General features: G+C 39.4%; 1 long non-coding RNA gene and 1 pseudogene across 1 annotated transcript in view; one reads left to right on the forward strand and one right to left on the reverse strand.

Annotated features, from left to right (window-relative positions):
* Positions 1 to 8,671: 8,671 nt before the first annotated feature.
* The window catches only part of LOC129646803 (uncharacterized), a 172,663-nt gene continuing 160,705 nt past the window's right edge, over positions 8,672 to 20,629 (reverse strand). The window contains exons 4-5 of the long non-coding RNA XR_008712179.1: positions 9,438 to 9,524; positions 8,672 to 8,801 (exon numbers count right to left, since the gene is read on the reverse strand). This is a non-coding gene — a long non-coding RNA (uncharacterized LOC129646803). The remainder of the gene's footprint in view (positions 8,802 to 9,437; positions 9,525 to 20,629) is intronic.
* On the forward strand, positions 10,125 to 11,220 carry LOC129646797 (integrin beta-1-binding protein 1-like; annotated as a pseudogene).

Consider the following 20,629-nt stretch of genomic DNA (forward strand, 5'->3'; position numbering starts at 1 on the left):
ATGCAAAAAGATAAGAGATCCATTGAAAATGCCAGGTAGACCAGTGGATTTTAATAAAACAATGTGAAAATTTCTTTGTGGTATCAGCTTCTTACCAGCTGAGAAGTAAAGCTAAATTCATTGCCACTAAGTCTTTACGGAACAGTTGCTTGTCAACTTTTGATACAGTATCAAGAAGGATGCATGATTATCTGAAAAGGCTGTGAACACACTATATAAAAAACTGAGATTGGATTTTGTTGACGTCAAGACTATATCAGCAACAGAAGGTGCAAGTAAATTAGAGAATTCAGTTGTATGCTATAAAGTTAGATTTGCAAAAATGTAAAACAATGCTTTTCTCAAATTTGTTTTTAGATAATTATTTTTCGTAACTTTTTTTTCTTTTGGCTGTACCACTCAGCATACAGATCTTAGTTCCCCACCTGAGGGAGCATGGAGTCCTAATCTCTGGACTTGCAGGGAAGTTCCAAAATGTTATTTATTTAATCATGTAATGGGATTACTTTAGAATGAAAAATGCTTTTAAAAATGTGTTTCAGTTTCTCATAGATTAAATTTTGAAAAACATCTATTGAGTTTCCTCAGTTTTTTAAGATTGTTAAAAAAAATCTCAGTGGTTAAAGTGGTGATTCTGGAACAAGCACAATTAGATGGATAAGTTTGGTCTCACCTCTATCAAATAACTTGCAAATATTTTTCTCAAATCAGGTAAGATATTTAGAGTTGCACATGTGTACTTAACAGTGTTGAGGGACTTCCCTGGTGGTTCAGTGGCTAAGGCTCCTTGCTCCCAAAATAGGGGTTCTGGGTTCAATCTCTGTCCAGGGAACTAGATCCCACACACTGCAACTAAGTTCACATGCCTCAGCTAAAAATCCTGCATGCTGCAATTAAAGCCTGGTATAACCAAACAAGTAAAGAAATATATATATTTTTTAAATGTTCAATTGGCTGCTGTCACTATTTTTTGTTTAGAATTGACTGGGTTGATCTTGCTTTCCAAGGGACTCTCAGGCATTTTCTCCAGTACCACACTTACAAGTACCAATGAATAATTAATGACATTGAATTTCAGCAGAGAATGAAAGAAGACTGCACTGACTTAATAAAAAGAAATTAAATCTTTTAAGTGATGTGAGGTTCAGGGGAATTGTGTGTAGAATATTACTTTATGCATAATACAAGGAAAAACCCCCAGGGAAAGAAAGGATGAAGAAGAGGTCCTTCAGGAAGAAGGGAATTTAAAAAATAGTAGAAAGTAGGATGCAAGAGTGAAAGATAAATCAATAAATACCCACCTAAAGAATTGACTGCAGAAAGTAAACTGTAATTAATGACTAATTTTAGAGGAGAAATATAGAGTAAAAATATTCATCTGAATGGTGACATTCTGGAGGGAGACCCAATAGGACTTAATAGTAGGTAGACAGGGTAAGGGAGAAAAGGGAAGAATCTTGTTTCTGGATTGTGCCACAGAGTGGGTGGAGAGGTCTCCCTTGCCTGTGTGGACCAGATATCTTGGGACTGGGGATTGATTGTCTTCAGCAAGTGGCCAGCTTTAATGGAGGTTTTGCAGTGACCAGCTCCTTTTCTTGGAGGACAGGCTGTAAGGCCACAGTCTTAAACAAGTTAACCCACACTTCTTAGTGGTTGAGTCAGGGTTTGACTGTCTTAAGCAAGTGGCCAGCTTTAATGGAGGTTTTGCAGTTGAGCTATTTTAAATCCTAAAAGATGATGCTGTGAAAGTGCTGCACTCGATACGCCAGCAAATTTGGGAAACTCAGCAGTGGCTACAGGCCTGGAAAAGATCAGTTTTCATTCCAATCCTAAAGAAAGGTAATGCCAAACAATGCTCAAACTACTGCAGAATTCACTCATCTCACATGCTAGTAAAGTAATGCTCAAAATTCTCCAGGCTTCAACAGTACATGAACTGTAAACTGGATGTTAAGGCTGTATTTAGAAAAGGCAGAGGAACCAGAGATCAAATTGCCAACATCTGTTAGATCATCGAAAAAGCAAGAGAGTGCCAGAAAAACATCTGCTTTATTGACTATGCCAAAATCTTTGTGTGGATCACAACAAACTGAAAAATTCATAAACAGGTTGGAATACCAGACCACCTTACCTGCCTCTTGAGACATCTATGCAGGTCAGGAAACAACTGTTAGAACTAGACATGGAACAACAAACTGGTTCCAAATCAGGAAAGGAGTATACCAAAGCTGTATATTGCCACTCTGCTTATTTAACTTATATGCAGAGTACATCACGAGAAACTCTGGGCTGGAGGAAGCACAAACAAATCAAGATTGCTGGGGAAAATATCAATAACCTCAGATATGCAGATGACACCACCCTTATGGCAGAAAGTGAAGAACTAAAGAGCCTCTTCATGAAAGTGAACTAGGAGAGTGAAAAAATTCAGCTTAAAACTCAACATTCAGAAAACTAAGATCATGGCATCCGGTCCCATCACTTCATGGCAAATAGATGGGGAAACAGTGGAAACAGTGTCAGACTTTATTTTTCTGGGTTCCAAAATCACTGCAGATGGTGACTGCAGCCATGAAATTAGAAGACGCTTATTCCTTGGAAGGAAAGGTATGACCAACCTAGATAGCATATTGAAAAGAAGAGACATTACTTTGTCAACAAATGTCTATCTAGTCAAAGCTATGGTTTTTCCAGTATTCGTGTATGGATGTGAGAGTTGGACTATAAAGAAAGCTGAGCGCCAAAGAATTGATGCTTTTGAACTGTGGTGATGGAGAAGACTCTTTAGAGTCCCTTGCACTGGGGAGAAGATCAAACCAGTCCATCCCAAAGGAAACCGGACCTGAATATTCATTGGAAGGACTGATGCTGAAGCTGAAACTCCAATACTTTGGCCACCTCATGCAAAGAACTGACTCATTCAAAAAGACCCTGATGCTGGGAAAGACTGAAGGCCGGCAGAGAAGGATGACAGAGGATGACATGGTTGGATCACATCACCAACACAATGGATGAGTTTGAGAACTCCAGGAGTTGGTGATGGACCAGGAGGCCTGGCGTGCTACATTCCATGGGGTCGCAAAGAGTTGGACACAACTGAGCGACTGAACTGAACTTGCAGTAGCCAACTCCTTTTCCTGGAGGACAGGCTGTAAGGCAACAGTCTTAAACAAGTTAACCCACACTTCTTAGTGTTGAGTCAACCTGGTATAGATTTTACAGAGGAATGGAGCTATGAACTTGGACCCAGGGCACCATCTTCCCAGACAGCATTCTTTTCTTGAATGGTATTTTAGGATAAATTTTAATAGAATGTCTGAGCTTTAATATGGAACCTTTATAATTTATCCTACCATTTGCTTTGTCTAATTAGGATAGATTTATCTATGAGATAAATGGATTTTTTTTTTTTTTTTAACATAGCCAGAAACCTACACTCTTAACCTGAATTGAAAGAGAAGGGCAGGAAAGAAAATTTAGCCTTTCCTGTTTTAAGTCCTTAGTTGCTTCCTTCCTGTCTTTTATTCTCTTCTCTCTCTGTAACTCCAAGTTGGTGATTTGCTTGAGATTCCAGGCAGTTGTGGAGATCCAGTAATCTGGGAACTGCTGTATTTTAGGTATGTTACATTCCATTGGTCACTGGTATGGCATGCTCTGATTGCTATGATTATACAGTGGAAGTGAGAAATAGATTTAAGGGACTAGATCTGATAGAGTGCCTGATGAACTACAGATGAAGGTTTTTGACATTGTACAGGAGACAGGGATCAAGACCATCCCCAAGAAAAAGAAATGGAAAAAAGCAAAATGGTTATCTAAGTAGGCCTTACAAATAGCTGCAAAAAGAGAAGAGAAAAGCAAAGGAGAAAAGGAAAGATATACCCATTTGAATGCAGAGTTCCAAAGAATAGCAAGAAGAGATAAGAAAGCCTTCCTCAGTAATCAATGCAAAGAAAACATCAGAATGGGAAAGACTAGAGAGCTCTTCAAGAAAATTAGAGATACCAAGGGAACAGTTCATGCAAAGATGGGCTTGATAAAGGACAAAATGGTATGGACCTAACAGAAGCAGAAGATATTAGGAAGACGTGGCAAGAATACACAGAAGAGCAGTACAAAAAAGATCTTCATGACCCAGATAATCACGATGGTGTGATCGCTGACCTAGAGCCAGACATCCTGGAATGTGAAGTCAAGTGGGCCTTAGGAAGTATCACTATGAACAAAGCTAGTGGAGGTGATGGAATTCTGTTGAAATATTTCAAATCCTAAAAGATGATGCTGTGAAAGTGCTGCACTCAGTATGTCAGCAAATTTGGAAAACTCAGCAGTGGCTACAGGCCTGGAAAAGATCAGTTTTCATTCCAATCCCAAAGAAAGGCAATGCCAAAGAATGCTCAAACTACCACACAATTGCACTCATCTCACATGCTAGAAAAGTGTTGCTCAAAATTCTCCAAGCCAGACTTCCAACAGTACGTGAACCATGAACTTCCAGATGTTCAAGCTGGTTTTAGAAAAGGCAGAGGAGCCAGAGATCAAGTTGCCAACATGGGCTGGATTATCAAAAAAGCAAGAGAGTTCCAGAAAAACATCTGCTTTATTGACTATGCTAAAGCCTTTGACTGTGTGGATCACAATAAACTGTGGAAAATTCTGAAAGAAATGGGAATACTAGACCACCTGACCTGCCTCTTGAGAAACCTGTATGCAGTTCATAAAGCAACAGTTAGAACTGGACATGGAACAACAGGTTGGTTCCAAATTGGGAAAGGAGTATGTTCAAGGCTGTTTATTGTCACCCTGCTTATTTAACTTATATGCAGAGTACATCATGAGAAACTCTGGGCTGGAGGAAGCACAAGCTAGAATCAAAGATTGCCTGGAGAAATATCAATAACCTCAGATATGCAGATGACATCACCCTTATGGCAGAAAGTGAAGAACTAAAGAGCCTCTTGATGAAAGTGAAAGAAGAGAGTGAAAAAGTTGGCTTAAAGCTCAACATTCAGAAAACTAAGATCATGGCATCCGGTCCCGTCACTTCATGGCAAATAGATGGGGAAACAGTGGAAACAGTGGCTGACTTTATTATTTTGGGCTCCAAAATCACTGCAGATGGTGATTGCAGCCATGAAATTAAAAGATGTTTCCTCCTTGGAAAGAAAGTTATGACCAACCTAGACAGCATATTAAAAAGCAGAGACATTACTTTGTCAACAAAGGTCTGTCTAGTCAAGGCTATGTTTTTCCAGTAGTCATGTATGGATGTGAGAGTTGGACCATAAAGAAAGCTGAGCACTGAAGAATTGATGCTTTCGAACTGTGGTGTTGGAGAAGACTCTTTAGAGTCCCTTGGACTGCGAGGAGATCAAACTAGTCAATCCTAAAGGAATCAGGGCTGAATATTCATTGGAAGGAGTGATGTTGAAGCTGAAACTCCAATATATTGGCCACCTGATGCAAAGAGCTGACTCATTGGAAAAGACCCTGATGTTGGGAAAGATTGAGGGCAGGAGGAGAAGGGTATGACAGAGGATGAGAAGGTTGGATGGCATCACTGACTCAATGGACAGGAGTTTTGGTAGACTCCTGGAGTTGGTGATGGACAGGGAGACCTGGCGTGCTGCAGTTCATGGGGTCGGAAATAGTCGTTCACAACTGAGTGACTGAACTGAACATATCCAAAATGTGGCTCCTACCTTATAATACTGTTGGGTTACTGAAAACATAATTCCAATTTTGGACTTTGAATTTTAAATAATTATAACTAGGCTCAAGCTCTTCTGTATTAATCAAAATAGAAACTATTCATTACATTCAACACATTTTTGACAATGAGAATTAACTATTTATTCCTGTAGTGTAAAAATCTGTGCTTGGGATTGAACAAACTCTTGGAAAGCATCCTGCTGGTTGTGGAAGTGTTTTCCCTACAAAAAGTTGTCAAGATGCTTGAAGAAGCGGTAGTTGTGAGAGGTCAGGTGAATATGGCAGATGAAGCAAAACTTTGTAGCCCAATTCATTCAACTTTTGAAGCGTTGGTTGTGTGACACGTGGTTGGGCTTTGTCATGTATAACAACTGGGCCCTTTCTGTTGACCAAAACTGGCTGCAGGCATTGCAGTTTCCAGTGCTTCTCATCAATTTTCTGGGCATAATTCTCAAATGTAATGGTTTCACTGGAATTCAGAAAGCTGTAATGGATTAGATGGGCAGCAGACCACCAAACAGTGACCATTGCCTTTTTTTAGTATAAATTTGACTTTGGGAAGTGCTTTGGAGCCACTTCGGAGAAGGCAATGGCATCCCACCCCAGTACTCTTGCCTGGAGAGTCCCACAGATGGAGGAGCCTGGTAGGCTGCAGTCCATGGGGTTGCTGAGAGTCGGACACGACTGAGCGACTTCCCTTTCACTTTTCACTTTGATGCATTGGAGAAGGAAATGGCAACCCACTCCAGTGTTCTTGCCTGGAGAGTCCCAGGGACGGGGGAGCCTGGTGGGCTGCCATCTCTGGGGTCGCACAGAGTCGGACACGACTGAAGTGACTTAGCAGTAGCAGTTGGAGCTGCTTCTCTGTCCAATCATTGAGCTGGTCATCACTGGTTCATATATAAAGTCCACTTTTCATCACACATCATAGTCTGAAATCATTTGTTGTTGTTGCATAGAATAAGACAAGATGATACTTCAGAACAACAATATTTTGGGTTTCTGGTCAACTTATAAGGCACCAACGTATTGAGCTTTTTCACCTTTCCAATTTACTTCAAATTGTTGACTGTAGAATAGTCAACATTCAGTTTCATGTAGTTGTAAGAGAATCAGCTTTGATGATTGTTCTCAATTGGTTGTTGTCAACTTCTGATGGCCGGCCACTACCCTGCTCATCCTCAAGGCTCTCGTCTCCTTTGCAAAACTTCTAGAACCACCACTGGACTGTACATTTGTTAGCAGTTTCTGGGCCAGTTGTGTTGATGTTGCAAGTTGTATCTGATGCTTTAAAATCCATTTTGAACTCGAATAAAAAAAAAATTGCTCAAATTTGTTTTTTGTTGGACATCATCTCCATAGTCTAAAGTAAATATAAGCAGCAAGTAATAAGTCATTAAAAACTATAAAGCAGGAAATGCATATTAAAGTGATATACAACATAACTGCATTATTAAAGTGTATTCCAATATCAAATGGCAAATTTTAACAATGCAAAACTACAGTTACTGTACCAACCTAATATATTTTCCAAACTCTATTTTTAAGATATCAAATTATCAAGTGTAAATCATTTATTTACTCATGACTGTATGGCCTGAGTAAAATATCAAGTTGTTTGGCTTGGGGAGAATTACCTCAACTCAGTTCTTTTTATTTTTTGTTTTTTAAAATTGATCTATAAATTCAAAGTGCTCCCAATCTTAATCAAAACAAGTTATTTGTGAATTTCAACAAACTAATTCTAAAAAATTTATGGACAGGCAAAAGACCCAGAATACTCAATGCAATACTGAAGGAGAATAGAGTTGAAAGACTGACATTCCCTGACTTGAAGACTTACTATAAAGTCACAATAATCAAAATAATGTGATATTAAAGAATAAACAGTAGATCGGTGAAGCAGAGAAGAGAGACCAGAAGTTGTTGCTCAGTCGCTCAGTTGTGTCCAAATCTTCATGACCCCATGGACTGAAATACCAGGCTTCCCTGTCCTACACTGTCTCCCAGAGTTTGCACACTCATGTCCATTGAGTTACGCCATTCAATGAGTTCATACTCCTCCTGCCCTCAATCTTTCCCAGCATCAGGGTCTTTCCCAAAGAGTCAGCTCTTCACATGAGGTGGCCAGAATATTGGAGCTTCAGCTTCAGCATCAGTCCTTCCAATGAATATTCAGCATTGATTTCCTTTAAGATCTACTGGTTTGATCTCCTTGCAGTCCAAGGGACTCTCAAGAGTCTTCTCCAACACCACAGTTAGAAGACATCAATTCTTCAGCGTCAGCGTTCTTTATGGTCCATCTTTCACATCCACGCATGACTACTGGGAAAACCATAGGTTTGATTATATGTACCTTTGTTGGCAAAGTGATGTCTCTGCTTTTTAATATGCTGTCTAGATTTGTCATAGCTTTCCTTCAAAGAGCAACCATCTTTTAATATCATGGCTGTAGTCATCATCAACAGTGATTTTGGAGCTCAAGAAAATAAAATCTGTCAACTGACAGAGGATGAGATGGTTGGATGGCATCACCGATTCAATGGACATGAGTGAGCAAACTCCAGGAGATAAGGACAGGGAAGCCTAGAATGCTGCTGTCCATGGGGGTCACAAGAGTCTGACATGACAGAGCAACTGAACAACAGCAATACATCTATTAAAGGAGACAAAATTCAAAATACAAAACCAAATGCTAGTGAGCCTTTGGAGCAACAGGAAGTCTCATATATTGCTGGTCAGAATGCAATGCATTTCACCCACTTTGGAAGAGAGTTTGTGGTTTCTTACAGAAATAAACTCTTTTACCATATAATCCAGCGATCATGTTCCTTGGTATTTAGCCAAAGGAGTTGAAAACTTGCACACAGATGTTTATAACAGACTCTTTGCAACTCCATGGACTGTATCCTGCCAGGCTCCTCTGTCCATGGAATTCTCCAGGCAAGAATACTGATGTGGGTTGCCATTCCCTTCTCCAGGGGATCTTCCCGACCCAGGTATTGAACCTGGGTCTCCCGCATTGTAGGCAGATTCTTTACCATCTGAGCCACCAGGGAAGCCTTATAACAGCTTTATTCATATGAAAACTTACAAGCAAAAACATTGTCTTAAGTAAGTGAATAAATAATGGTACATCTAGACAACAGGATATTATTCAATGCAAAAAAGAAAAAAAAAAAAAACAAAACAAAACCTAAAACGAGCTACCAAGCCATGAAAAGACATGGGGGAATCTTAAAAGCATATTACTTAGTGAATAAGAAGCCAACCTGAAAAACCTACCTCCATACTATACAATTCCAACTAAGATATTCTGGAAAAGGCAATGAAAATTCTATATATGATACTATAATAATAGGTACATGTCATTATTTGTCCAAATCCATAGAATATACAACACTAAGAGTGAACTCTAAGGTAAAATGTGGATTTTGGATCACTACAGATTCATCAGTTTTAACAAATGTACCACTCTGGTGGGGATATCAGTAATGGGAGAACCTATGCATGTTTGGGGCAGGAGGTACTTGGGGTTCCTTCCTCAATTTTGTTGTGATCTTAAATCTACTAAAAAATAAAGTCTTGGAGTGACATCAGCATTATAGGGGCATGATACCCTCCTTTGTCTCTCATCTTCAATTTACAATCAGTAAAACATCCATGATTCAACCAAGTTTCCTCTGACCAACACACCAAGACACCAGAGTTCTACACATCAGTACCTCAAAAGGGTGTGCACTGGAACACATAGTGGAGGCAGAACTAGGTGAAAAGTGGAGGCCGTGCTTTCAATCCTAGCCATCAACCACCTGAAAGCAAAAGTATGCAAAACCTTGAATAAGGTGATAAATATAATTTCAGAATCAGAAAATTACAACTCTATATGAGTACAGGTTGTTAAACAATTACAACATAAAGGTTAAAGGTGGGGGAGGAGCAGTAAAAATAACTATTTTGCTGTTGTTTGGTCACTAAGTCACATCTGACTCTTTTCCAACCCCATGGACTGTAGCCCAACCTGTTCCTCTGTCCATGGACTTCTCCAGGTAAGAGTACTGGAGTGGGTAGCCATTTCCTTCTCCCGGGGATCTTCCTGACGCAGGACTATAGGTACTTCAATTTGGTAACAAACTTACAACATAAAATGAGACAATTTGAGACAACAAAAACATAAAAAGATAAGAGGAAAAGGACAGAACTCACATAGGCAAGTGAAGATAACATGTTATTGACAGAAAAAGGACTATTTGAGACATTTTATAGAAACCTCATGTTGATCCTTTTGAACTGTGGTGTTGGAGAAGACTCTTCGGGAGATCCAACCAGTCCATTCTAAAGGAGATCAGTCCTGGGTGTTCTTTGGAAGGAATGATGCTAAAGCTGAAACTTCAGTACTTTGGCCACTTCATGCAAAGAGTTGACTCATTGGAAAAGACTCTGATGCTGGAAGGGATTGGGGGCAAGAGGAAAAGGGGATGACAGAGGATGAGATGGCTGGATGGCATCACCGACTTGATGGACGTGAGTTTGAGTGAACTCCGGGAGTTGGTGATGGACAGGGAGGCCTGGCATGCTGCAGTTCATGAGGTCTCAAAGAGTCGGACACGACTGAGCGACTGAACTGAACATGTTAACTACAAGGCTAGAGCAGAGACATAAAGCCTATTAAAAGAGAAAACTGAGTAGAACAGGAGTAGCAACAGCAGCTCAGGCTGCCCAGGCAGTGAGTCTGTGACCCTGAGTGCAGACAGTAAGGTACCTGGTTTTTCTGATGAGTAATGACCATGTTGGAATGAAAGGAAGCTATCTGTGCAGACCACTGTCGGTGAAATCTTTGAAGATGATAAAGTAGTGTTGGATTCTGCAGTGAGAGCCTCTGGATCAGCTATGTGGTAAGATGTTTCAAAAAGATAAGAAGCAATACAATAGTAGCAATTCCCAGAGCAGAGAAATCAGTAGTAAGGGCAAGTCTGTAGATTCCAGCCTTGGGGGGCTTTCAGGGTCCAGCAAGGTGGCAAACCTTGACACCAATTCCACCAAGACCTCAGGACAAAGCAACAATATTTCAGATACCTGTGCAGGATTTATAAAAAACAAACAAACATTGATGCAATTGAGAAACTGAAACTCTTTGAAGAGTAAAGTCTTGAGGGGCTACTAGAACTGATAAATTATATAGAAGTCACTCAGAAAGATAAAAAATTGCCTTTCATCCCTTTGGAGGAAGGATTTACTATGCTGGTTACCAAGTTTGGTATAGAAGTATCCACATCAGATCAGTATGATGTTTTACATGGGTATGCTCTGTATTTAATCATCCAAATGGTATGTTATGATGATGATCTGGGTGCAGGAAAAAGCTTATTGGCTTTGAAGACTACAGATGCGAACAATGAAGAATACAGCCTATGGGTTTACTAGTGCAATAGCCTCGAACAAGCACAAGCAATCTGTAAAGTTTTATCCACTGCTTTCAACACTGTATTGACATCTGAGAAACCTTGAATTTTGCAGTCAAGGGGAAGTTGACTTGTGCAAGTTCAGCTGTTTTCTCAGTAGTTCTGTTTTCAGTCTGTGGTGTTGAACTATTATGGACATATAAACGATCCTTTGCTCTAGATTTTCTGAAGAAAATGCAATGTACAAAATATCAACCATTTGTTTTTCTATTGTGTCTTATTTGCTGCTAAGTTGCTTCAGTCGTGTACAACTCTGTGCAACCCCATAGACGGCGGCCCACCAGGCTCCCCCGTCCCTGGGATTCTCCAGGCAAGAACACTGGAGTGGGGTGCCATTGCCTTTTCCAGTGCAGGAAAGTGAAAAGTGAAAGTGAAGTTGCTCAGTCGTGTCCAACTCTTAGTGACCCCATGGACTGCAGCCTACCAGGCTCCTCCACCCATGGGATTTTCCAGGCAAGAATACTGGAGTGGGGTGCCATTGCCTTCTCCGATGTCTTATTTAACAGTGAAAAAGAGGAAACTGAGAAAAACAATAGAAAACCATGAAACTAAAATGGCAAACAAAAATTCAAACAAAAAAAGAAACAATGGAGATAAAGAGCAACTAGAAAATAAAAGATAAAATGGCAGTACTAAGCCCTCATTTATCAAAAATCATCCTGGAAATTGAATCCACGAATTAAAAGACAGAAAGTAGCTGATAAGTTTGAAAACAAGACCCAACTAAATGCAGCCTCCAGAACACTTAGTTCTAAAGACAAATGTAAGCTCAGAAGTGAAGGGATGAAAGATGATACTCCAAGTAAATGAGAGCCCAATAAAGCAAATGTAGCCATACTTATATCCAACAAAAATAAACTTCAAGCCAAAAAACATTACAAGAGACAAAATGGACATTATATAATGATAAAGGGGACAACTCATCAAGAAGACATAATGATTATTCATATATATGCATCTAACATAGGAGCACCAAAATATATAAGCTAATTATTAACAGATTTAAAGGGAGAAACTGACAGCAACACAATATAGTGGAGTATTTTAACACCCTACTTATATCAATGGATAGATCATTCAGGCAGAAAGTCAACAAGGAAACAGTGGCTTTAAAATAAAAATTTATATCAGATGGGCTTAATAGAATTACAGAGAACATTCCAACCAAATGCAGCAGATTACACATTCTTCTCAAGTGCATATGGAAAATTCTCCATGATAGACCATAATTTGGAAAACAAAACTAGTCTCAATACATTTAAGAAAATCAAAACCATATCAGGCTTTTTTTTTTTTTTTGCCACAATGATTATAATCTAGAAGAAAGCTGGAAAAATCACAAATATGTGGAAACTAAACAGCATGTTATTTAACAGCTATTGGATTTAACATAGAACTCAAAAGGGAAATAAAAACATATCTGAAGACAAACTAAAATGAAAACATGATATATCAAAATCTAAGGAATGCAGCAAAAGTGGTACTAAAAGGGGAGTTTATAGCAATGCAGGCCTATCTCAAGAAACAAGTAATAATTCAAATAAGCACTCTACCCTTACACCTACTGGAACTAGATAATGAAGAGCAAACAAGGCCCAAAGTCAATAGAGAGAAGGAAATAATGAAGATATGAACAGAAGTAAATAAAATAGAGACTAAAAAAATAACAAAAAAGATCAATGAAACTAAGAGCTGGTTCTCTGAAAAGAGAAATAAAACGAACAAAGTTTTACCTAGACTCACTAAGAAAACAAAGAATAAAGTCAGGAAAAAAGCGGGGAAATTACAATTGATACCACAGAAAGAAAAAGAAGTAGAATACCATGAACACCTATATGACAACAAATTAACAACCTAGAAAAATGGACAAATTCTTAGAAGTACACAATCTTCCAAGTCTGAATCACGAAGAAATAGAAAATCTGAACAAGCCAATCACTAGCAAAGAGATTGAAACAGCAATCAAAAACTTCCCAAAAAACAAAGTCCAGGACCAGACAGCTTCACTGGTGAGTTATCTCCCCAATTCAGAAAAGATATAAGACGTATATTCTTCTTAAACTTTTCCAAAAATTGAAGAGGAGGGAACAATTCCAAAATTTTACAAGACCAACATTAGCAAAAGTTAAGTGAGGACAATAAGAAAAGAAATTTACAGGTCAATATCCCTGATGTACATAGACGCAAAAATCCTGAACAAATTATTAGAAAACTGAGTATTAAAAATACATCAGAAGGATTATATACTATGATTAAGTGGTATTTATTCCAGTGGTGCAAGAATTGGTTCAATATTCACAAATCAACCAATGTAATACACCACATTAACAAACTGAAGTATAAAAATTATGTTATTATATCAATAGATGCAGAAAAGGCATTTGACAAATTAAACCTGTTTTTCAAAGATTTCAATCTCATTCATGCACTATAAAGCTACTAGCCCTTGCAATGGCCTGTAAGCCCAACTTCAGCAGGAGCTAAAGTATCTAGGATTTAGAGTCAGAGGGTAGTGATTTTATCCTGACTTTCCAATGAACTGATAGTTAGGCTGTGACTGCTAAGCACTGAGATACAGAATTGAAAGATGTAGTATCTGCCTTTGTTCCTGGCAGAAAAAGAATTTAATGTTTTTGCCTCGTTGTGAAAGAATTCAGAGATGAAGCAGGGAGGTTAACAAGTAAAGTGAATTTATTTAATCAAGAATACTCAGAGGGAGAGCAGGTAGACAGGTGAGGAGCTGCTGTCCTGTTTCTCTTTGGCCATCTGGTTATGAGGGCCATGCAAATGAAGGGGCAAAATATTCATTGGGGAAGGAGGAATTTGGGGGTCATATTCCTGATTTTCCTCCCCACTCTATCTTCCTGAGGGCAGGAGGGATTTTTTTCTTCCTTAGCTTAGACCGGAAGTGTCACAGCATAGGTGCATGACGGGTACTTCTTATCTCCAAGACGAGTTTTATTGCAATGAGTGCATAGTAAACAAGTTACATTCACATGCAGGCGATTCCTGCCTTTATCTTTCTTTATCTGCTTCCAGGACACTTACTGCCCAAAAGGTGTGGTTTCCTGTCAGTCCGCATGTTCCTGATTTCCTCTGTCTGCCCATGAACCCCCGCTGTTTACAAGATGCATGATTTCCTGCCACCTGGCCCCTGCCCCCATTTCTCTGCTCTTATCTAACTACCTACCTGCTGTAACACCTTAAAATTAAACACTAGCTGGCAACCCAGGCAAAGAAAGATTACAGAAAAACACTTTTTATCTCGCTAGCATTCACTGAGCACCTACCATGCGCTAGATACTATTCTTCACAGCATGGAATCATGGTCAAAAGTACAGACTCTGGAATCAGCCTCCCGGAGTTCAAATCCTAGCTCTGCCATTTACTAGTTGTGCTACCTTGGACAATGTATTCAATACTTTACCTCTCTCTGCTTTACTTTCCTCATCTATAAAAGGGCACTAATAGGAATTCCCTGTCAGTCCAGTGGTGAGGACTCTGTGCTTTCACTGCCAAGGGCAGAGGTTCCATCCCTGAGTCAGGAAACTAAGATCCTCCAAGCTGGGTGGAGGATTTATTTTAAAAATTTAAAGGGGCAAATAATAACAATACATACCTCAGAGCATTATAATAAAATGAGTTCCTAACTGTAAAGGACTTAAAAGACAATGCCTGGGCTTCCCTGGTGGCTCAGATGGTAAAGAATCCACCTGCAATGCAAGAGACCTGGGTTTGATTGCTGTATTGGGGAGATCCCCTGGAGACGGGAATAGCTACCCACTCCAGTATTCTGGCCTGGAGTATTCCATGGACAGTATGGTCCATCGGGTTGCAAAGACTCAGACATGACTGTGACTTTCACTTTCACTAAAACAATGCCTAGCACATCAGAAATTATATATAAGGTTTTGTTAAAAATTAGTCTTAAAATCTGTCTATCAGGACCTTGGTGTCATGATCCAGGAGTGGGTTGGAAAAGAATTTCCAGATATGAGACAGAATAAGAGGTAAATAAAGTTTATTAGAGTGGGAGATGCTGTTAGAACAGCGGGCCAGATCAAGGGAGAACCGACTTTGAACAGGGGTCCTTAGTCCACTTTTACACCCAGAGTACAAGGAGTGGGATAGGGGTCTTGCGGGTCATTTACTGATTGAATGAGGCACATGTACTGGGTGGGGGAAGAGTAAGGCAAATACCTTTTCCCTGTGTGGGGTAGGAAGGGAGACAGGTTATACTGCTCAGGAAGACCTGAAATCCATTAATAGTTAACAGCATGGGGGAAGGAAGGACAATAAGGGTCTGATTTTTCTGTTCCTGAATTCCAAGACCCTCCTTCATTTTATCTGCTCTTTAGTTTTTGGGTCACCACCACACTTGGCATGGAAAAGGAACAATGTATTTTATTTAACACACTTTTCCTATTTTGAGAGGAAGATTATGAAATAAAGCACTAATTTAAATGTCAGTTTTAGAAATTCTTTCATCGGCTCCACAAATATCTATAGAGTCCTCCTCCAAGACAGGCACTGTCCTGTCCAGTAAACAAAGTGTCAAAGAATTTAGAGCCCAGTGGGAAAGACAGCATGGAATAAGCGTGCAAATAACCATAAACTTAACAACTGAGGTTTGTGCCAGGTGGGAGAAGGCAGAGTGCAAAGAAAACTATAGAAGGAAGACAACCTAAACTGGGAAGCCTGGGGAAAAGTCCTAGAAAGTGATATTTAAGGTGAAATCTAAAGGATAAGGCTTAGAGGAGCAAAAAGAATGTAGAAGGGAAGTGGGAAAACATTCCAGGAAAGGGCACTGCAAATGTGAAGGCCTTGAATGTCAGAGGAATTTGGGGGTGCTTGAAGAAATGCCACAGGAATCTGGGGCATTGGGAAACAGTGAGAGAAGAGCAAACTGAGACATGAAAACTGACACTTAGGCAGGAGTCACGGAATGCAGTGCCTTTTGCCCATACTAAGGATGATGACAAATTACCTTTGGAGCAATAGAAAGGCATTGAAACCATGCACAAAAGTGCTGACAAGATCGTGTTTGTACTCTAAAACATCCTCTGAATAAATGAAGAATCAAAGTGTAGCAGACCTATCATATTCTATTTTCTATAAATTCTCGCATTAAGTTAAAGTAACTAGGGATGTTTTAGATGTAAAACAGGTAAAATTAATTGTTCAGCTTCTCTCTTCAAAGATGCAAGTCCTAATCTTGACTAAATATGTTTACTTGTTATATTGAGAAAGTGAAAGCAAAAGTCGCCCAGTCGTGTCCGACTCTGCGACCCCATGGACTGTATAGTCTATGGAATTCTCCAGGCCAGAATACTGGAGTAGGTAGCCTTTCCCTTCTCCAGGGGAGTCTTCCCAACCCAGGGATCGAACCCAGCCCTCCCACACTGCAGGTGAATTCTTTACCAGCTGAGAGCATACTAGTAATTATATGGAAAAAAAAAAAAAAAAAAAAAACCCACCTTGAGAATGTTAACAAATTTGTACTATTTGGCCTCAAACGGCCAAGTGTTGTCATTTTATTTATCTTTGAAATTTTTTCCTGGCTGAACATCTTGTGGAGTCTTAATTCCCCAACCAAGGAATGAACCCTGACCCTTAGCAGTGAAAGTGTGGAATTCTAACCACTGGACCACCAGGGAATTTCCAAAGTATTGTTATTTTAATTTGATTTTGATAAGTGATAGGAAAAAATGAGAGTAGGATATAAAACAACAGACTGTACAAAACTACAATGAGGTATTTTATACTGGTCAGAATGGCCATCGTCAAAAAATCCTCAACCAATAAATGCTGGAGAGGGTGTGGAAAAAAGGGAACCCTTCAATACTGTTGTGGGGAATGTAAATTGATACAGCCACTATTATGCAGGTTCCTTATAAAAATAGATATACTATATGACTGAGCAATTCCACTCCTGGGCATATACTCAGAGAAAAGCATAATTCAAAAAGATACATGCAGCCCAATGTTCATTGCAGCCCTGTTTACAATATCCAGAACACGGAAGCAACCTAATTGTTCATCAATGGAAGAATGGATGAAGAAGATGTGGTACATGTATACAGCGGAATACTACCCAGCCATAAAAAAGAATAAAACAATGCCATTTGCAGCAACATGGATGGACTGAAAGACTGTCATATTAAGTGAAGTAAGTCAGACACAGAAAGACAAATATCATATGATATCACTTATATGTGGAATCTTAGAAAAAGGGTACAAATGAACTTATTCACAAAACAGAAGTAGAGTCACAGATATAGGGGAAATAACTTATGATTACCAGGGGATAAGAGGAATGAGGGATAAATAGGGAGATTGGGATTGACATACACACACTATAATAAGAACCTGCTGTATAGCACAGAAAACATGGCTCAATATTCTTTAATGCTTATATGGAAAAGAATTTTAAAAAATGGGTGACTCTATGTATATGTATAACTGATTCACTTTGCTGTACACCTGAAACTAACATAATATTATAAATCATGCACTCCAATAAAATTTTTGAAAAAAAAGATTATATTATTATTAATTATTCTCTATTTGACAGAGAATTTTATTTACCTAAAAATTGTGAAAAAAATACCCATTTTATTGTCAAAATTTTCTCAGCTTCCCATAAGACCACCAAAGAAATCTACTCAATCAAGCTGAGTTCACTGCTGTTACTGCAGCATAGAAGAGACCACCTTGATTCAACTGTGACCTGGGAGCGAGGCTGCTGATTAGGGTGGGGCTGAAGATTAAGAATTTGAAGGCCTACACTCGTGGTTTAAAGATGGTTCTTCAAGGCAGGGACTTGTTTGGAGCTAGGCAAAGTTTATGACTGCAAAGTGAAGATTTTAAAATAATTTTTGATAAGCAAACTGGTGTCAGAGAAGCAAGCTCTTTGTCCAAGTTACCAAGCTGTTATTTTAATAGGAGAGCTATTCCTGTGGATGATCTGCCCAGACACACTGCTTGGCAGACATATCCTGAGGTAAGCAGTGAAGTTATTCATTCCTCTTAGTCCTATCTCCCTGGGTAAAAATTTCCTGGAACAAGAATCAAGGCATGTAAGTCTCTATTTTCCAGAGAAGGCAATGGTACCCCACTCCAGTAGTCTTGCCTGGAAAATCCCATGGACGGAGGGGCCTGGTGGGCTGCAGTCCATGGGGTCGCTAGGAGTTGGACACGACTGAGCGACTTCACTTTCACTTTCCACTTTCATGCATTGGAGAAGGAAATGGCAACCCACTCCAGTGCTCTTGCCTGGAGAGTCCCAGGGACGGGGGAGCCTGGTGGGCGGCCGTCTATGCAGTCGCACAGAGTCGGACACGACTGAAGTGACTTAGCAGCAGCAGCAGCAGCAGTCTCTATTTTCACTTTCCCTTCAAAAATTTTCCTTTCAAAATCCACTAATAGGGACTTCCCTGGCAATCCAGTGTTAAGATGCCGTGCTTCTGATGAACAAGGGCACGGGTTCAATCACTGGTAGGGGAACTAAGATCCCACATGCTATGTGGTGTGGCCAAAAATTAAATAAATAAAATCCACTAAAACAAGAAATTGATGGGATGTAGTTCAGGAAAGTAGTTGGACTACAAGTATAGTAAAGGATTAATATCTTAATGTATAAAAAATGATGTTAATATTAAATATATATACATTGCTATATATTGTTCATATAATCTTTAAATATGAAGACTCAAATAGGTTAAAATTAAAAGCACGAGAAAAGTTACACCGTGTAAACTCTAGTCTTAAGAAAACTGGAGTGGCTGTGTGTGTCAGACAGGCGGACTTCAGGACAAGGAATGTTAGTAGAGATAGAGATATATTTCATGGTGATAAAAGGATCAATCATCAAGACAACATAACAGTGCAAAATATGCAAAATATATATGCACTTAATAACAGAGTTTCAAAACAGACTGTTATGTAGGAATGAAAGTGACAAAACTGAGAATTTGACTTTCTCAGTTATTATTAGCAATGGTTTTCAATTATTTTTTCACCCCTCTCCCAATAATTAATAGAAAAATAGAAAGCAAAAAAAACAGAAAAAGATAAAGAAAAATTAAAGAAAGAATGACAAAGTCAAGAGTCCTTCCTTGTCCTCAATCTGTACGCCTCATCAGTCACAAAGTCTTGGAAATATAGTTTCCTCTTCATTTCTTAAATCTGTTCTGTCATCCCCATTTCCATGAAATGCAGACATGAACTGATCTCCTTCCCTCATTAGCTAGCAACAATCTGATTTTCCCTTGGTAATCAGGATAAAAAGCAGAGACATTACTTTGCCAACAAAGGTCCATCTAGTCAAAGCTGTGGTTTTTCCAGTAATCATGTATGGATGTGAGAGTTGGACCATAAAGAAGGCTGAGCGCTGAAGAACTGATGCTTTTGCACTGTGGTGTTAGAGAAGACTCTTGAGAGTCCCTTGGACTACAAGGATTTCAAACCAGTTAATTCTAAAGGAAATCAGTCCTGAATATTCATTGGAGGGATTTATGCTGAAGCTGAAGCGACAATACTTTGGCCACCTGATGTGAAGAACTGACTCATTGGAAAAGACCCTGATGCTGGGAAAGATTGAAGGCAGGAGGAGAAGGGGATGACAGAGGATGAGATAGTTGGATGGCATCACCGGATGGCATTATGGCTCAAACTCATGCTGGACATGAGTTTGAGCAAGCTTTGGGAGTTGGTGATGGACAGGGAAGCCTGGTGTGCTGCAGTCCATGGGGTCACAAAGAGTTGGAAATAACTGAGCAACTGAACTGAAATGAAAGGAACCAGATGCAAAAGGCCGCCTATTACATGATTTCATTCATATGAAATATCCATAATAGGCAAATAAATCCACAGAAAGTAGATTAGTGGTTACCTAGGATTGGGGGAGGAGGAATGGAGGTGACTGCTGAGGGTACAGGATTTATTTTGGAGATGATGACAGTATTCTGGAATTAGTGGTTATGGTCACAAACTTAATGAAATACTGAATCACTGAATTGTACACTTTATATGTATTGTGAATTATGTCTCAATTTTTAAAAAGCGAGAGGAAAAATCACTTCATGGCAAATAGATGGGGAAACAGTGGAAACAGTGTCAGACTTTATTTTTCTGGGCTCCAAAATCACTGCAGATGGTGATTGCAGCCATGAAATTAAAAGACACTTACCCCTTGGAAGGAAAGTTATGACCAACCTAGACAGCATATTGAAAAGCAGAGACATTACTTTCTCAGCAAAGGTCCATCTAGTCAAGGCTATGGTTTTTCCAGTAGTCATGTATGGATGTGAGAGTTGGACTGTGAAGAAAGCTGAGCGCCGAAGAATTGATGCTTTTGAACTGTGGTGTTGGAGAAGACTCTTGAGACTCCCTTGAACTGCAAGGAGATCCAACCAGTCAAGCCTAAAGGAAATCAGGCCTGAATATTCATTGGA

Source organism: Bubalus kerabau, chromosome 1 (genome assembly GCF_029407905.1).
Source record: "Bubalus kerabau isolate K-KA32 ecotype Philippines breed swamp buffalo chromosome 1, PCC_UOA_SB_1v2, whole genome shotgun sequence".
Classification (NCBI taxonomy): Eukaryota; Metazoa; Chordata; class Mammalia; order Artiodactyla; family Bovidae; genus Bubalus; species Bubalus kerabau.